Raw genomic sequence first — 19436 nt, 5'->3', positions numbered from 1 at the left:
ACAGAATCTCCCAAAGGATAAGATAGTTCTAAAGCATCTCTTATCCCTAATCCCATTTACACATGTATAATATTAATAATTTTTATTGTGATATGAATTGTGCAGCAGTTTGAATAGCCATGCTCAGGATTCTGTATCTCACTCCTCATATGCATTTTTGTGATGTCACCTTTACAACTTTGTGCCTTTCCCACAGGATCCCTGCTCAGGGTGGGTGTAATTCATTTATGAAAAGGCCATTAGATATTTTGCTTTCTCCATGTGTTTAACATGTGGCCTAACGCAAATTAACTACTGACCAGTTGATCTTGATCTTGATCTAAAGAAAGAGTTTTAATTTAATTTTTTTCTCTTGGTTCTCTTAGCAGTCCACAAATGTGTATTTATTTTCTGATCACCCCTATTATTATCCTCATTTTACAGCCAGAAAATAGAAGAACAGAGAAGTGCCGTGATTTTGTGTTCATTTTAAGACTCCTAATTTGTCAGGGTACTTACCATTATGTAATTTTTTTGGATATTCAGAGCAGAGCTCCCACTGAGTCTTGCTGCAGCTGTGAGTACTCAGCTCTTTTCCAAACCAGACCCTGGTGTCTCAAGTCGGGTATCCATATAACTAGGAACATGCAATTAGTGACCACAGTGCAAAATTTGGTGTAAGAACTTACTGATGTTGTACAAGAGATATGTGTCACAAGCAGGCAGGTTTGCATTCCCTGCTACAGACTGGCACTCAGTAACTTACAGCAAGATAGTGTTCATTGTTTTCCCCAATTCCTGAACTTCATTCAGAACACACCATTCCCTCTGAAACAAATGATTTAGGGGCTGAGCATCTCTCTTTACACAGCCCTGACTTTTCTTGAGCAACCTGAATACGGCTGACACATCCTCTGTGGGAAAAGAGTATGTATGGTTTCCTCTATTGCCACTGCATTGGTGTGAAAGGGGGAAAAATGCCCAGATACCTTCAGCTCAGGCACTTGCTAACTTTGCATATTTGCTTTGGCAGCTCACACGCTTCTCGTAAGAGAGTGTTTGTAGGTAATTTCCTAGGTTCTTAATGAAGCAAAGTGGAAAACAAAAATCCTATTATATGGCATCATATTAACACCTTTATGCCTCACGCTGTTGGGGTTAACTCTCAGCTTCTCCATATGGACTTCTGCCCTCTGAGTTAACAGGGTAATTTGTAGTAATAATGAGTTACCAGTTTCTCTGTGGAACAAAGGACACCTTTCCTACGGGCTGAGAACAGAGCAGCATCATGACCCAGGGTTCTCATCATCAATTTTCTGCTCTGCAATGACCAGTGAATGGGCTAAAAAATGTTTCCTCCTCTGGCTCTGTCTTATTCCCCTCTAACCATCTGGGTCCCATTCCTGTTATTTCCTCATATCTGCCTGCTTGGTTGTCACTGCTGCTCCTGTCTCCCAGCCAGTCTCAAATTCTAATTCTCTCTCTCTGTTAGCCTCTTAGCTAAGGTGCTGGTCTCTCCCATCTGGATATTAAGTTCCAATCCCCCTGGGTCTCCACACTCATCTTTCCACCTCCTGAATTCTGCTTCTTAGCTCCAGGTTTCTGTCCATGTGTGATGTTTTAAAGCCTTATCCCTGATTCCTCGCCACTTTTGATATCTGGTCTGCATTTTTCTCTCATCATCCTTTTCTACTTTAGTCCTCCTACAGCCACAGAACCCCCAAGAAGTGCTGAAGTAAATTACCTTCCACTGGGATAAAACCACCTGTCATCATCTAGCATGTCTCCTCTCCTCACTCCAGCTACCTTCTTTTTTTTTTTTTTAATTGCATCCCTTCAGGATGTCCACTTACACTTCTACTATACATGAGACATTTTTCATCCTTGTAGCTATGCTGCTCTTTCTGGAAGCAGTCTGTCAAGACTGATGTGACTCAGCCCTATAGAAGCTAGCCATCAGTTTTTCAGGGAACGTCATTTTCTCTGGCTGAATAAATGTGTAAGTATGTAGTGTTGACACTGATGCTGTGATTCAATGTTGTGCAGCTTTTTACCAGGATTTCAGCAGGGATTTGCAGTAGAGGGCTGAGAGGTGGAGTCACTACCTGGATTTCTTTCGGAGCTCTGAAGAATGCAAGGCTCTGCTAAACCAGACACTGCTGAAAACAAACAGAAATAAGGGTATGGGGAGAAAGTACATGCTGCTGCTTACGGGGTTCAGCTTTTAAAAGTAATGCTTTATTGTTTGGGTACAGCAAAAAAACCCTTTTATCTTCAGCATAAGAGGTAAGTCAATATGTATATATTATGTATCTATGTATATATCTGTACAAAGACACTGATAGAGAAACAGACACAGCCCATAATATGGGCTTCATAATCTCCATGCTTTCAAGTTTTGACCATCAACCCTTGAAATAAGGGGAAGATTTGCACTTAAGTGAGGAAGATCTTGATCACACATTCATATCAGTCTTTGAGCTTGGTCTGTACTGAGCAATAGACAGAGTAAAGTACTGGACATGAGCGAAATTTTGTCTTGCCTGTGTAGTTTTCCTATCACAAGTGCAGGGAAAGCATTGTGATGTAATAATGCTCTGTTTTAAAATGGTATCCTGTGTGTGTGGCCCCCACCCTTCTTGTGCATGTACTTTCATAAATAAAGTCCAATATTTAAAAAAACCCCTGACTAGTAACAAGGTAATTATTCAACCAAATGTTCCAGAACTGTCATAAGGAGAAAGAAATGGTGATCTCAAGTTACTCCAGCTCACCATCAAGATCAGCTTGGAGTGTGAGTACAGAGCTAAACTATTGCATATGCCACACATATGAAAATGGAGATGAAAAGTGATGAGCTCTTTATATGGCCCTTTCCAAATAAATTTGGAGAAGAGTTTACGTCTTTAAACAGGTCCCAGGTGGTTTCTGCTGCAGAAATAGTCTATTGATGCTTTATTTTTCCCTTTGGATTTTCCACTACATTAAATATTTTAAACTACCAAATATTTCTTTCTAAAGGGAAATGGAATGAAAAGATGTCTTACATGATTTATTACAAATTCAGAGGGAAATACTCCCCTTGTAAATAGCTCCAAAAAATAGCATCATCAATTTAAATGTTGACATGCTTAATATTAAAGGGTCATACTGTACCAAAGGCCTTTAAGGAGAACTTCCCATCCAAAGGAATTTATTTCAGTGGAAATTGTTTGAAGCAGGGCTTTTTGCTTTCCAGTAGTTCTTCTCTCTCTGAGCCTAATCTTGTGATCTCCAGCACAATTTGCACCTAAATCTTATTTTTTGTAGACCAAATTATTTCACTCCCTGTTTCATCCTGCAGGCTCTCATGCCACAGCCACCCTCACACTGCAGGCACCTGGGCTGAAAACTCACCAGGTGTGTGCTGATGTTTGGGGACACATGGGTGGCACAGCACACCGTGGCTGGCACTGGAAGTCCGAGCCCTGGCAGGACTTTAACTGGTGCTTTCCTTGTTCTCAGCACACACTTCCTGCCCAGGGCTTGTAAGCAAGCAAGCACAAAGTCAGACCAACTCATCAGTGGTGTACAGCACAGCCTTCCAAGAGATTCCTTCCAAAGGTTTGCCCTCACAGCCCAGTTTTCCTTTTCTGGATCACACACACAGTGAATGCCAGCTCTTCCAGACTCTGATTTCTGGCAACCTCCACACCCAGGCCAATCCTCCCCAAAGGGGCAGAGCAATGTGCATTCTGCAAGTGGCAGGGTATTCAATATTTAACACATCAAAACCTGTAGAGCAGCTCTTATCATAAGCACAGGTTGGATTTCCACTAGAAAAAAAAATCCTCCACACTGTTTTGAGTTTTATGTCCTATTTATACATTTATGATTTTAAAGTTTGTGTGTATTTAGGGATTTTTTTTTTTACCATTAAACTCAGTGTTCTGGAAAAAACCCAACTTAATTTAGAGAAAATACACAGCCTGTGTTCTGTCTTTCAGTTATTATTCAATATGAAAAGGATATTGTAAGTGCATATTCTGCTGAATATGCGGTTTGGCAGTGAGTGGCTATTCAGCTGCCCTGCTTCTGCCTCACAGTTTATTCAGGTCATAAACGAGACATATAAGCATTTGAGTTAAGATTTATAGTTACATTAACTGTATCAGAAGCTTTTTGTACTTAATATAAAACACACTCCAGGAGCTCAACATTGCTTTATTCCGCAATACACTCAATATTAGACATGTTACCTGCTGTAATTACTGACATTAATAGCCTCAGGAATAATGGAAAGTCAGTTAAACACCAGTGTGGCAGATGTAAATGGAACTTTATAGTACATGTCATTTGGAAATATCGTATGAGTCATTAAATTTGTACTTAATATTTCTTCATTTAGTAATTAAGCAATAACCCAGCAAAACAATGCCCTCACTTTAACACATAGGTCAGATTTTGTTATAAAATCAGAAAAGTGGTTGCCAAGGATTTAATTTAAATCCCATGAAAGATTCAACCCGGTCCTGACACAGCAAAATTGAACCTCTTGCAGACAATTTTTAGGAGAAAGTGGGGACCAGGATTTGTACAGCTCCCTCCAGCACCTTGGAGTGACTCATGCAAGGCTTTGACCAGCCTTGCATAGGATTATTTTCTCATGGAAAGGAGGGCTGAAGTCACCAGCAGCTCAGGCAGGAAATCTAATGTGTATGTCTTCAAGCCACCCAATATTTGCTGATTTGGAGATGTTATTTTTACCCCAACTTCCTCAGATTATAATTTTATAAGTATCCTATTTTAGAAACTCCCACTTCCTTCATTGCTTGTTCATTTGCAAATAGATGTCCATTCCAAGCCTACTGCAGCCTACTGCTGATTCACAAAGGTCTTGAAAACTGGGGAAAGTACAAGACTGGCATTTCTTAAGCATGTAGTATCTCCAATGTTTAAGATGATGAATATACTTGTAGTGCATACTTTTCTCTATGGTCTTTTACATCTGTGTATTGATTAAACTAACATCCATGTGCACACAGTAAACATATTAGCATTCAGATGATCCTTTTTTAGTTTGATGCTGATAATATGTTAAGGCGAACAAAGAAGTAAATAGAACCCATATTTACCTATAACCCTGGTCTATTTTGAGATCCCCAGGCTTTTATGTTAATAATAAAAACACCAATAAATCCTCATCTCTTTGCTTTTTAAGCCTGACAGATAGTCTTTGAAGCACTATTGCATGTATTTCTTCCAACCAGATGTGCAATTTATGTTTTATTTGAAAGCAAACCTTGGCATTATAGAAGACACTTGTGCTAAAGTAATAACACAAATATATTTTCCATCACTGGGTAAAACCTTCTCAGGAAAGTCTCCATTTCCCTGCCATGTTGTAGTGTCTTGCTCATACTCTTGAAACAGCTTGTATGATACCGGTAAGTCACATCAGTCATTTCACAGAGATTTCAATGGAGTCTGGCTGAAAACAGAATTAATGCAGTAGGTTTAAGAAGGGAGACATCCAAGCCCCTAGCCTGCATTCACAAGGAACTCTCTGTAAGGAGAATGTTTAAGTGCTAGTTTTGAAAAAAAAAAACCCCTGCAATTTATTTCCTTAAAAAAATACTCAAATAATTGTGTGTGTGACTTTTTCAGTTGTGCAAGAATTTTTATGCCTTTGTGTACATTGGAAATGTGAAAGTGGGATATCTGTTTTTTGTTCTTTTACGTCTTTATGTAGTGTGGATCCCTCATATGGTACAGAACTGAAAAGTAAACACTTCAGGGATTTTGAACAGTTCAACTCTGGTTCCTACAATAGAAAAAATGCAGAACAACACTGGTGGGTAATTCACTGGACCCTTATGGCTGGTGAAGGTGACCCAGCAAGGCTCCTGATGCTGATGTCTATTGGCCCTCCCTGGGGTCAGCTACTCATACAGCTCCAGCTCACACAAGTAAATGCCCCTTAACCATCACTGGGAATCATTCCAACAGCAGGGTTTCCCTCCACTCTCTGAACGATGTAGCAGATGCCTTGAGGCTCTCAGACATTGGAAGACATGTGCCTTTCCAGGTTAGAGATCTGACAGCTGTACTTCCTGCACATGGTACTGCCATGCATCTGTCACCAGCCTTCAGGAGTCTACTGGCTGGGAAAAGTGATTAGTGTTGCCTGAAGAAAAGAGTCTGATCAGAAGTGAGAAGGAGTTATAGACCTTTACCCCTTCAGCTGGAAGCAGACATGCAGCATTACTCACCTCAGAGGGACATGGCAATCCAAGAGGTGAAACAGGAGGCTGAGCTGTGGCTGTCTTCTCTATGGACATGCCCACATGGACTTTCCTTCCTGAAGGAACATGGTGGTAACAGTAAGGTAAATGTCCCTCCAAAGGCAGTCCCCCTCATTATTCATCCTTTTCCCCCCCTGTGTTTTCTAACTTGGAGCAGGGTTAGTCTGCGCCATTTTCAGTACCTTAAATTTACATCTGTGCTTTCCCTAGGGATGAACTGTGGAACTCAAGTGAAAAGTCACCCTCCCACTCTTGACTCCCCATAATATTATTATTGATAATTGTTTCTACTGCAGGTGAATCATCAGGTAGGGTCATGCCCAGCAGTGCTCACAGTTGTACTAAATATAGAGGAAGATATAGAATAATTTTACAAAATAATACAGTCCTATATAAGGTGCGTATGTGATGTGGTAATTAGAGTTACTGTCCTCTTGGTGGCAGAATTAAGTCTATAAAAACAGCATACTAAGAAACCAAACGATGACAGTAATTTGTGTCAATTTTACCTTCTGATCTATTAGGAAAGTATTTATTACAAAGGTAAATGGCAGTAGCAAAAATGCTGCCCTGGGAGCAGTTTGGATGTGTACTAATTGCAAACAGCTCTCCAGATTCATTACGCATCAAATGGCTCCTCCTAGTGAAACCCTGCAGAAACATTTGTGGACTGATTTCCCTCCCTTCCAGTATTTCCACCACATCCTGAACTGCAGTTACTTAAGAGAAAGAGCAGCAGGGGGGTGCTGGGGCACTGTGGGAGGGGTAGTACTATTGTATTATTTGCAGTTTTACTTCATAAACATAATTCTGCCTTCAGATGCCTGTGTTTGGCTGCTGCTGGCTTCTGTGGCTTCTTTGTATGTATGTGTTTGCTAGCTAGCAACTGGACTTTCATAAATCAAATAACTGTCTCAAGGAACTTCAGAGTGAAAGCATAAGCTGAGAGAGTTTGAGCTTACAAGAGAGTTGCCATCTGTTATACAGTATAAACTGTACTCTTTCATACTTTTTGGTAGCTCCTACCCTCTCTGGAACACATAGTAGGTGAATTATAAAACAAAATTTGGCCCTATGACTTCTAAAATATTGTACTTCGCATCCATACAGAAAACATAAATCTTTCATCCCAGTTCCTGAATTTATTTATGCTTGTATTTGGATATTTCATTTGGGTAGTAAATATAATTTTTGCAGTTCTACCAGTTTTGCTGTAAAAATAACTTCATGTTTTAGTCATAAATGTATGTCAACAGCAAAAAGAGAAAATAAGGTCGTAGTGAGACAAGAATCTTCATTGTCAATGAAGTTACAAATGAAAGGAAACAAGCAAAGGATTTGGCAGAAATAAGAAGAATTCATACTTTAAAATTTCTGTAATTTTTGTCTGGAAAATTTTTAAATCTTGAGTTAATTACAAGAGATGAAAAAAGTTTCACCTCTGAAAGGAGGTGATTAATATAAGCTTTAAAATGTTCCCACAAAGTCTGTAGGAGGCATTTTCCTACAATGTATTTGTAGAGACAAAAATCCAAGTAAAGCAGAAGTACAACTGATCTATTTGTCTGTCCATTAAAGGACCTGTCCTGTCTTTGTGAAATAGTATCTAAGTGAGTGAGTTAAAGCAAAATACTCTACAGTCAGTTCTTGGAAGAGGCACACCCTTAATAAGCTTCCTCATGGTTTGCTCAGTCCTCTCTTAAGTGCTATGCTTGGTTCCCTCAGGTACTTGTGGGCATGGAAAAGGAGAAATTTGAGATGGAAAGGCACTGTAGTTTAGAAGAAAGTGGACAGAAATCCTTACACACAGGATGCTGTTTATGGCAAAATTTACTCCTGTCCTCAAGCTGGGATAAGCCTCTGTAACTAGCTCTCTCCTGTATCCTAAATCTGGCAGCATATCTTTCCACTGCTAATAAGCTGGAAACCACAAAAAACCAGAAGAGCTGCAGGCACAATGCCCACACAGTAAGAACCTAAAGCTAATGTCAGTCCCACTGGGAGGGAATACTTTGCATGGACACAGAGATTGGGACTACACCAATTATCTATTAATGTTTCAGGAATAGATCCTGAAATAATTGATAAATTAAAACCTGGGCCATAGTTGACCCTGAGGACTTCTCTGCATCCTTGTCTGATACTGAGTCTCATCACTGCTATTTCACTGTATTACCTGTGATGAATGCAAAGCTCCAATTTATGAACACTTGTTCTTCCCTTACATAGGTATAAACCTGTTATGGAAATCCTACTGGTTATTTCTCAACTTTCTTGAAATGACTCTCTAAACACAGCTGCCTCACAGTCATGGTAAACATTCTTCACAAAGGCCAGTTTGCTCTACAGGCCCCAAGGAATGTGACAGCTTGATACCTGGATAAGCCTGGGCTCAGTTTCTGTTTCTACAGAAAAGCTGGAGTCTCCAGTGGATGTTGGTAAACAAACCCTGGAGCCATTACTTGATAGGGATCATAAGCTGTTACTCAGCACCTTGCAATATGGAGTTGGATGTGACCTAAATGAAAGAGAACAAAAAGTCAGAAAAGTATTTTGGAAGAGCCTGAGATGAGTCATTGCACGCAGAGCAAGCTGGTAGTGAGGTGTTGTGCCCAGTTATTCAGCTGTTGCTCCATGGTCTGTCCTGATCACTGTGCACCAGGCTGAAGTACTCACTCAAGTATTGTAGCTGCTGGCAGGCACAAAACCTCTCCCTCAATGTCCATATATGTCCAGATTTAAGTGCAGGAAGGGTAATAGCGGGGACAGTGGGTCAGATTGTAATCCACTCCTGTGATCAAATATAGGGACTTCTTCTCCAGAAGATGAAGCCATTTTAATCTTTGGTCTCTGAAAGCGGAGGCTAGGTAGATTCATGTTAGAAGCTGCATGCACAAAAGTCAGTACTGATATCCATTAGATAAGTATATTTAAAAGTGTTTTGCTCTCCATTGCGTAGAAGGATTTGTGTCTGACCAGGAGTTCAGTAGTAGTAAGGATATGTTATAACTCAAGGTCTTAGTGTTTGCACCTGGTAAAATTCAAACTGATGAGGAGCCACATCTCTCTGAACTTGCTGCTGCTTTCTGGGAGCTTCTGTTTGTTATTGTGGTGGGGAGGCCACGTAGGGAGTGTTGGAAAGGACACAGGAAAAAAGCTATTGTTGTTGTTGTAGGACCAATTCCATCTCCATGACTAAGACTGAGTGAAATTCTCTAATGAATAAGATACTACTTGCTCTGGTTAGAATTAGGTCCAGAAAGAACATACCTGGATACCTGGGCTTGACTGTGCTAGTGTTAGGCACCATGCATGAAGTGCCAGGCATGCCAATGCCAGACAGTTTCTACACTCACTTGGCAGCGCAGGGAAGGCTGCCTTCTGCCCACAGCTGGGCCCAGCAGATCACCTAGGTGGTTTTAACACACTAGTTTGTCTGACAGGACTTGTTCTTTCCATGCACCGTGATCAGCTTGAAGGGACTGTGGATCCCTTGCCCTGTGGATCAGCGGAAAGGTTTTCAGGTTTGCATCCTTGTGGGCAGACAAATACCTGAAGAAAGATCAGATAAAAACCAGATTTCTTAAGAGCTTCAAGAGGGGACTCACTGGGTCTCAGGAAAGACCAAGGACTTCTATAGTATTGAAGCCCTGGTAAAGTGAAAATGGGCTTCAAAGACAGGGACTATTAGCAGAGGAGCCCTTGTTTGGTTGTAGGTGATCTCATTCAAGGGCAATATAGATCTCAGAGAAAGAGGGAAATCAGAAAGTTAAAACTATAATCCTGGGACTGGTAGAGGAAAGAATGGAAAAAGAGAAACCTGCTGTCAGTGAGAGCTAACCTGTTCCTTTAAAGTGTATTGATCTTATTTCCTCTGGTCTTATGTTACAGCAAATAAGGGAATCATCATCACCACTATCAACAGAGTATTTGCCTTCTTTCAAGCAGATGGCACCATACACCAGATGAATAAGGTTTGAATCTGTCTTTAATAACTTACTAGTTATTCTCAAATATTGTGTGGTTGACTCCAGCATACAAAGGAGTTATAAACAATGCATTTAGCCCAGTCAGAGGGGAGATAGGACACGAGTGAGTGAGAAAGAACCCTATAGTATATGAATACTCTTCACGTTGCAGTGCCTGCAGCCTTGCCACCACCCACCAGAAAGTCCAGTCTCATTCTCTGTCTCTGCAATGTCCCATCCCAAATGATGCAGATGAATTTAATCACACAGAGGCCTGAAACGCTTTCCGAGGGGAAAAAGCCCAGTTTCTGTCACTGAAACGAAAGTGGAAAATTCCCAGCACAGTTAAGCTCAGAGACTTTCCTCCACCCCAGCTATTCACCAAGCAAGGGTTATTCTAACCACAGGTCGGAGCAATCTGAGAGTGGCTGCGGGGTTGCCCCTCCAGCCGGCGGGGCTGCGCCCGCCCCGGTGCAGAGCTGGGAGCGCTCCCCGCAGCCCGGCCCGGCAGCCGCCGCTCCTGCAGGCTCCTGCCTGGTGAAGTGTCACTCTCCAGACTCAAGAAAGTGTGTTTCTCTCTCCCTCTCTGTCCACATTGTCCATCGTAGTGTCTAGCCCCACTCCCTTCCCATCCGCCTCAAAAGTTCAGGGAGAGATGGAAAAAACAGGCAGAAGTGCCTGCGTTGGCTACGTTTGCTTCTGACGCCAGAAGGGATTTAGGGATATTACCGGCAGCTTGTTTAGAGAGTTCAAAAGCACACCAAGAGCAAAATAAACGAACAGGAAAAAATACGCTGGCTTTAAGCACACAGTCGGGAAGCATCGGCTCAGGAGCCGGGGCAAAGGCTGCTCTGGTTATCCCGGCAAGTTTCCCGGGAAAGGAACCACGTCCCGCTCTCAGAAAACGTCTCGGTTCGTGTAAAACACAGCTAATGCTAGAAACACAGACACATACATTTGTATTTATACACATAACTCTCTCTGTTACTTATATACGCCGCTATTGATGGACAGTGCAATGGGAAAGGGCTGTCGCGTACCGCTCTCCTTACCGCCGGGAGAGAAAGTGGGGACATTTCTCGGCCCGGAGGCTCTCTCTGCTCCCCGGCAGCCGTGGTCGGGGGTCTCTGCTCCCCGGCAGCCGTGGTCGGGGGTCTCAGCCGAGCTACGCGCAGCACCCGGCCGTGGTGCGTGGTGTCAAGGCAGAACGCTCCCGATGCCTCACCCCCAAGGATGCTCCTGTCTTTCTGGGGGAGGCTCCAGCTGGAGGTGAGGGATGGGGTGGGCAACGTGAGACTACCCGATGTGCAGCTTTTCTTTCAAAAAGCTGGCTTCTCCGAAGTGACAAAACCCCGAACAATCGCGAATTTTCTCCCGTTCACAGCCGATATCGCTTCACTGCGTTCTCTTCCTCCGGGTGTGGGTCACGAAAAGCAGGGGCTGCGTCCCGCGGGGACCGAGTGTAGCCCCCGGGACCGGGAGAAGGGAAGTAGCCGCTGTGAAAGCGGGGCACAAGGGACAGGCTCACGCAGTTTTCATGTGGCCGCCTTCAGCTGGCGTCGGGCTGGTGTCACCTGTTGGAAAACGATGCTCCTGCGGGAAAGAGCCCGTGCGGTCCTTCAGTGTCACGGCGGACGTTGCACACAGCCGGGCTTGGAGCAAGTGTCTTTCACTCCCTGCGCTCGGCCTTTCCACGCCGATCCACAAATACAGAGTCTGTAAATTCCTTTCCCCACTGCCAATGAATTTGCACGTCCTAACAGCCCTGTTTCTTAACCCAACGAGTGGGCACTTGCATGCATATAGTCAGACACATCCATCTAAAGAAGACGAAATTCAATGTGTACCTGCACATTCGAAGAAAATACAAACCGGGCAGTACAAGCACAAAAACTACATCTGACTTTAAATAAAAACATTTCTGAGAGACAAACTAAAAATAATTTTTGTAATCTAAATTACATATTCCCAATGTAATTCTACTCCTTTCCCATTTTTTTTCTCCAAAGGGAATGTTTAAATTTGTTTGCAAATGAGAAACAGCACATAGGCATAGAAGTACTGAAGGTAACAGGCAGAGAAATTTTAAACTTGAAGAAAACATCCACAATTTTTAAAAATAAAGTTGTACAGTTATTAATACAAAAAGCTGGTCTTGATAGCATTTTTGTATCTTCTACATTGTTGTAACTGCACAAATACAAAACTACTGTAAATTTGCAACACCAATACATTAATAATTCAATTGAAATTATTTGATTATTTAAAATTGATTTTTCCATTCAGAACATTGCAATTATTTGGTTTTTCCAACGATATTTAGCAGGAATGGGATTTATAGCACATAAATTATTGTTTTCTTTTGATAGTTACAATTTACTAGTGGAAGGTATAGGTAAAAACTACAAGGCAGAAAGTGCACTTTATTCAGATCGTATGGAAGCCTCCACCTTTATCCTAAATTGTGTGCATACAAAGAACAAACAAACCCGACAAATGTGCAGAACAACTGGATGCTGTTTGGCTTTTTTTTTCCGCAAGTGGTATTTCATCTTATTATAAGTGGAGGGTGTTCATATATATGTGAAGAGGGAGATAGAAACTATGTGGCTCATACTGTGGTATCCAGACTAAGAGGCTGTTCACAGAACTCTGGATGAAGTAAGAGAGACATCGGACAAAGAACTGCATGTTTTGACAATGAAGCAGAGATGAATTTACCAAACTGTTGAGTTCATAGATATGGTAAATAATCAATGAATCTGTTCCCAAGCCCCACCTCAGCCACTCCATGCTGCCCCTGTGAAGTGACCAGCAGCAGGTAAAGGGTCACTGGTCTGGGTTAGGCCTTCGTTACAGGTCTCTGTCTGGGAAGCCAAGAGAAATTCAGTAATGTCCCACGAACAGGGAGGGGAAGCTTGCAGCTCGGCCTCCTGCTGAGGACACTTGTGATTTCCCTGATACAGGCAAGCATTGACATTTACCATGGAGAGAAGCCCTGGTCCAGGGGTGTGGAGAGTCACCATGCAGCATCTCCAGCAGAGCTACATGGGATCCTTTACAGCAGTTATTCTTGGACTTCTTGCCAGTAAACTTTCTCTGTTTCGTACGTCTCCTACAAGCGTTTAGGTCACAAGTGTATAGGTCTCCTACAAGCAGCAGGAAAAGTCCATGCTTCCCACAGCCCTTACGTTCCCCTCCCCTGTCGCTGAACAATTTCTGCCTTATGAGGATCTCAGAGATGAACTACAACGCCCCGAAGATAAATGTCCCGCACGGGGATATTTCAAATCTCATCCCTGGTGAGGAGGAAAATTGTCAAGAGAAACACTAGGTACACTAGGGTACTGGCAGGGCCAGGTGGTCAGCAGCAGGGCCTGTGACCTGATCCCTGTGCCAGGGCCAAGTCGGTGACACTGGGATCTCCCATGGATCCTGAGCCGCGGCCAAGAGCGAGCAGTCCCCGTGGAGCGTGGAGCCGCCCGTACCTGCTGAGACTCTGCTTCGGTGCTCAGCACAGGGCTGTACGCAGCGGATTTCCCTCACCTTCCTTCCTGCGACTACACCGCTGAAAGCGATCCCAGAGCAGTGTGTGTGGATCGACTTCTTGCACACCGGGTGAAAGAACCCGTTCCGGGACAGCGCATGGGCTGTAAAGGCCGCACCCGGCGCTCCAGCCTGGGAATTCCCCCCATCGGGACTCAGTTGCCAGGAGCGGGCGCTTCTGCAGCCCAAGCCCTAGTTCTGCTGCGCATTTTCCCTGAGCGGTAGCCGGGATTTGGGTTTGGAACAGCTGCAGAAGGGGACAAGAGACCCACCCGCGTCCCGGGCTGCTGGCTGCGGGCCACCCGTCTTCCTCCTCCTCTGGGCTGCACGCGTCCCTCGGGGCTGGGAGGGGGTCCCGGCAGGGAGATACCTGCAGGCTCTGGGACAGGGACACCAGCGAGGGCAGAAAAAGGGCTATGTGGGCAGAGTCAGAGCACGACTGGGAAGCCAAAATGCCTCTCAGCACCGCGACTGACGCCGCATCGTCCCTGGGTTGCTCGTTATCGCTGCGATTGGCAGAAAACTCATGGAGAAGTCACTCTGAAATGTCGTTTTCTGACTCTGCCAGAATCCCGAGGGGAAAAAAATCCTTCGCGCTCAAGGGCATCTACCCTTCCCGGAAGGCGAGTCCCGTTTAGGCAGGCAGTGGGGAGGGGTAGCAATTTTCTCGCAACGGCGTTCTCCGCCGAAGGAAATAAAAAAAATATATTTCAAGTACTATTTTTCATTCAATATTGCGGCGCCTCAACTTTGCAAATGAGCTGGGTGGGTTTTGCTCTCTTTGTATCACACCACAGCTGCAGCAGAGAACCGTTTTACGAACGAAACCCAGAGGGCGAGAACCGGCCCCCTTTGCCCTGGCAATCCGGGCACAGCGGCTTGCGGCGGCCGCGGGCTGCTCTGGCTCGTCCCGCCTGCCTGTCGGAGTCCCCCGCCCCCGAGGGGCTTCTGGCTGCTGCGGATAACTGCAATACGGCATTTGCACGGTTTGCAGCAGTGGTGGTGGGATAATACTTTCATTGCCACGCGTGGTGTAAGGAGCCGAGTTCGACCCCGGCTCCGCAGTGTAAAAAAAAACAAAACCTACTGCGCTTCATCGCAGAAACTTTGAGTCGGAGAGGAGAAAACTTTCGTTTACTTTATGAAACTCCGCAACTGATAGTGAACTCCGCGCCCGGTTACGTTTTGGCTATTTCATGTCGCAAGTAATTTGTTTTCACGCGCATCAATAATGTCACCTCTGGGGTCGACCCTGAGGCCCCCCGAGGACCACGCAAGGCAGGAGGGGATGAGACAGGGAGCAAGGCAGCTCGGCTCTCTTTTCTCGTATCCTTTTGTTACTGTTGATGAAGGGGGGCGGGGGAAGCGGGGGGTGTCGCGTTTTATTATCTCAACGAAATAAAACCCTCAGGGCGGTAATGACCGACTTTTCCACAGGCGGTAAAACTTTAAAATGGCCACAAACCGTTTAGCATAGACCAAACCGCTATCTTCTCTTCTCTTCTCTTCTCTTCTCTTCTCTTCTCTTCTCTTCTCTTCTCTTCTCTTCTCTTCTCTTCTCTTCTCTTCTCTTCTCTTCTCTTCTCTTCTCTTCTCTTCTCTTCTCTTCTCTTCTCTTCTCTTCTCTTCTCTTCTCTTCTCTTCTCTTCTCTTCTCTTCTCTCTCATTTCCTACTCTATCATGGAAAAAACCCCAAACAATTCGGTGTTTTGTGACTATGTAATGCAGGAAAGACATGGTTTTGAAGGAAAATGCAGCCCTTTTTCACCCGGACGGGCAACTGTGTTCTGTGTGCTGCATGACAGCTGCTCCCACCTGCAGAACCTCAGGTCATCTCGGAGGTACAGAGCAGCAGGGCATAAAACAAGCCTTATGCATAGGATCAAGGTATCCGTGTACACATTTTTGGATAAAGTGTTTTTGCAAAAGTAAAGCTATAGGAACTGGAAACCATTAAAGATAAAGATTCGAGAAAGAGAAAAGATGCACTTCCAAGCCCGGCCAGGAAGGATCTTAACCTGCCTTAGGTCCCAAAACCAAATACTTAAGGAGTCGGGTTAGCCGTGGGAAAGGATTAGTGGACACAGATCGAAACAAGGAAATCTCCTCCCCGTCGGAGCCACCTGTGCCCGTGCCGCTGCTCGCCGTCCTTCTCCCCAGACGCAGGGCCGCAGCGGAGGAGAACCTCCCTGGCAGCCAAGGCCTCTCCACCAAAGACACGAGGGAGGGGATCATTATTCTTCCACTGTAAGACATTTGTCATTATAAATCGTCAAGCGAAGTAGTGCCGCGAGGTCTGCAGGGGAGGTCCCCAGAGCCGCGCTAGGCTTACAGCTGCCTTTCGTAACAACACAGCCAGGAGATAAACCGGCATTGATTTAAGTCGCCGTGCAGGAGAGTTCCTAAGTTCCCCGTATCCTTAGGTGTGCTGGGCTCCCGGCCGCACCATCTCTGCCTGCAGCACCCCGCACCCCGGCAGCGAGCGGGGCATCACCACCGACACCCGAAACTCTTCTCGGTGTAAGCAGACGGCGCTGCCCCTCACCTTTGCTGGCCGCGTCTCCCCGGTTCCTGTGGGAAGGGCTCTGTCCCTCCCACTGCCGCGGCACAGAGGAACGAACCTGCATCAGTGCGGGATCTCCAACGAAAGCCACGAAGCAAAACAACCTTTCGAAGCCTTTCGAAGTCAGACTTGATGCTGTGCGTCCAGGAAGACGACAGAGCTGCCAGGATTCTCAAATACTTCTGGTTACTTGAAAGCAGATCGAAAACGCAATTATTCCTGTAGGTGGCACTGGTACTAGGTGTTGCAGAAGCGAAGGCAGAAACGGAGAAATTGCCTAGTAATTCCCAATTGGTTCCTATAATTTAAGGCAGAACAATAGAGTTATTTTTTTCATTTACTCTAAATTCATGTAACATGTGACAAATGAAAACCCGATTTCTTTATTAGAACAAAATATGCTTTTAAAATCTAGCCCTCTGTAGCTTAATGATCTGGTCCACGAGAATTATCTATTCCCCTATATGTCATTAAACAAATCCTAGTGCAAATAGAAATTAACTCAACACGGCTCATTCAAGTCAAATGCTTGCACCGGGAAAGCCCTAATGAGAGACTGTCTGGTTTCCAGAGGGGTTGCTAAGTACGATTGGCGGCAAAGTTATTAAATCTGTCCAAGCAGCTAACACATCATTAAGACACCCCACCTACCCCTCCCAAACCTCGATCTGAATATTCAAGAGAGGGTGAAGGGGATATGAGAGTGGTACCGATGCCAGAGGCCAGGTGGAACTCCCCGCGCCACGGAGAGGAACTGGGACAGCCCCGGGTCTCGGCAGCGGCGAGAGGCGCGGAGGGGTTTGTGCAGAGGGGAAACTTGGTCTGCGGGGACGTCCTTGACCCGCGGCCTTTCTCCCGGCTTAGCACTACTGTGCATTTATTTCACCTGTTCACCCGTCTTCAGTGTGTTCCAGTGAAGTGCACACACATGCCTTCACTGCAGAGGTTCTGTACGGACCTGAGACGGCGGGCTGAACCCCGACAAGGAGGAAAGATCTCCTCCTTTCTCCTGAGAATGGGCCAAATGCCCGTGGTCACTGTCCACGGGTGGTCTGAGTTTCTACAGACCCTGCCCTTCTCCCACCAGGCCCGGGGGCGGCTCCCCGCGGTGTCGTAGGGACTGAGAGCCCCGGCCAGGCCAGAGAACCCGCCAGCCGGGGAACCCGCCAGCCGGGGAACCTGCCGGCTCCGAGCCGCGGGAGAAGCTACTCGAGAACGAGCAGGGGGCTCCAGCCCAACCCCCGACACAGCCCGATACCGCATTTCCTGACTGCTGAAGCTGAGCTTTCCTGCTTCTGCACGCCAGGGAGAAGAGCTTTGCAAGAGGTTGCGTCCTTATCCCAAAAGCAGGACACCTAAAATCCTTGTGTCTCGATTTCTTGCTGTTTCATTTTCCTTCAGATTTTGTATCTGTGACAGCCGAAGTGACTCCAAGACCCGATTGTACTTTGCCCATCATTGCCTAATAAATACACAGGAAATATCCAGACATGGCTCATTTGTATCTGCTGAAACTTTGTTAAACAAAATTTCCTCCTATTATATTTCCATTCTCCGTCTTGTCCCTGGCATTAAAACAATTTCTTAAAATTGAAATCACACACTGTCGCACGGCACGGGTCCCCCTCTACCTGCCAGCTTGTGAGAGTTTGAGGTGTTGCGTGTATTTCCGTGCAGGTTTGAATACTGCGTTAATTAAATTAAGGTAAAAATACCCTCCCCTCTGGAATCACAAGTAAATGAACGCGGGCAGTTTGGGTAAACACAAATGTGTAAGCCGGTGGGTTTTGGCGAGCGAAAACAAGGTAGCAGCCTGTAACGAGAAACGCGAAATCTACCAACGACGGATCAGCAACTTGTGCCAGGATCATTCTCAAAAAGCCCTTTTCCCCGCAGAGGGGAGGACAAGTGGAAAACAAGGCCAACCCTTGCAGTAGAGTGGGAGTCGGGGGTCGCCAGGGGGTTAAGGAGCTGTTGGGGGGCAGTGGTCCCTATCTGCAGCCTCGTCGGCTAGAAAGGACATCTCCCTGTGAAAATCCCCCTTCTCTTTCGCACAAGCGTTTGGCGGTGCGTGTGCTCTTGTCCCAGGCTGCGAGGGGAGGATCAGCACACCTGAGAGCTGGGGATCAGGCCGGGTATTTTCAGGCTCGGAGGGGGAGCGGGAGCGGCGAGGTCAGCCAGGATCGAGAGTGGCCCCGCACCCTCTCCCTCTGCCTGCAAAGGCACGCTGCCCTCGCTAACCTACTGCGCTCAGCTATTTTGTGGCATAAGGAAATGCGCATGGCAACCAGTGATGCGTGGAGGCCCCTTCATCCTGCGTTTGGTTCCTCGCAGAAAATGGGAATGTTCCCTGGAGATTCCGTGGGATTTTATACACTCACGTGTAGGAAAAAGCTCCGTGGGTCTCACTCTCTCAATTTCACACAGCATCTTCCTCCTGGGATGGGTCCCCTCCGGACGTAACTCGAGGTTGTCGCTGGGTTGTCGCTAACCTTTCACCTGCCTCTGCCCGTTTTTCCCTGCCTGCCTTTCAGAGGCATCCAAAATCTCCTCCGACACCCCCACCGCGTTATCCCCTCACCCGTGCTCCGGCTCCAAGATGCTCTTTGCCCACCAAACTGTCTGCATCGCTTCCGGGGGTGGATTTTGCGGCTTTGAGCGGCATGGCAGGAGCTGGGGGCGGGGAAGACAGGGTAGCTGCGACAGTCCCTCCGGCCGCCTCACCATGTCCGTCCCGCAGACCTTCCCCACGCCACGCCGGAAAATACGGCCACCCAACTACATACATGGGGGGACTGTGTCCTTTGGGAAGGATCAGGGGGCCTTCTGTTTGCGAAATGAGTTACTGTGTGGGCATCTTTCTGCCTTAATAGCGTCTCAGTAGTAGCCCACTCCCCTCGAGGAATGAAAGGGGGTTATCTTCCTTCCTTCCTTAAAAAAAAAAAATCAATAAAAATCTGCAGCTTCAAAGAGGGGCTGGGGCGTGTGCCGCATTGGATTTGTCTGGTTTCTTCCTAAAAGGGGAGAGCGGAGGCATCTGGGGAGCAGAGTGAGGCACAGAAAGGCCTCACGAAGGCGGCTCTGAGAGGAAGGAGC

This window comes from Catharus ustulatus, chromosome 6 (genome assembly GCF_009819885.2).
Source record: "Catharus ustulatus isolate bCatUst1 chromosome 6, bCatUst1.pri.v2, whole genome shotgun sequence".
In the NCBI taxonomy this organism is placed as follows: Eukaryota; Metazoa; Chordata; class Aves; order Passeriformes; family Turdidae; genus Catharus; species Catharus ustulatus.
Note: the sequence above shows the minus strand (reverse complement) of the source record.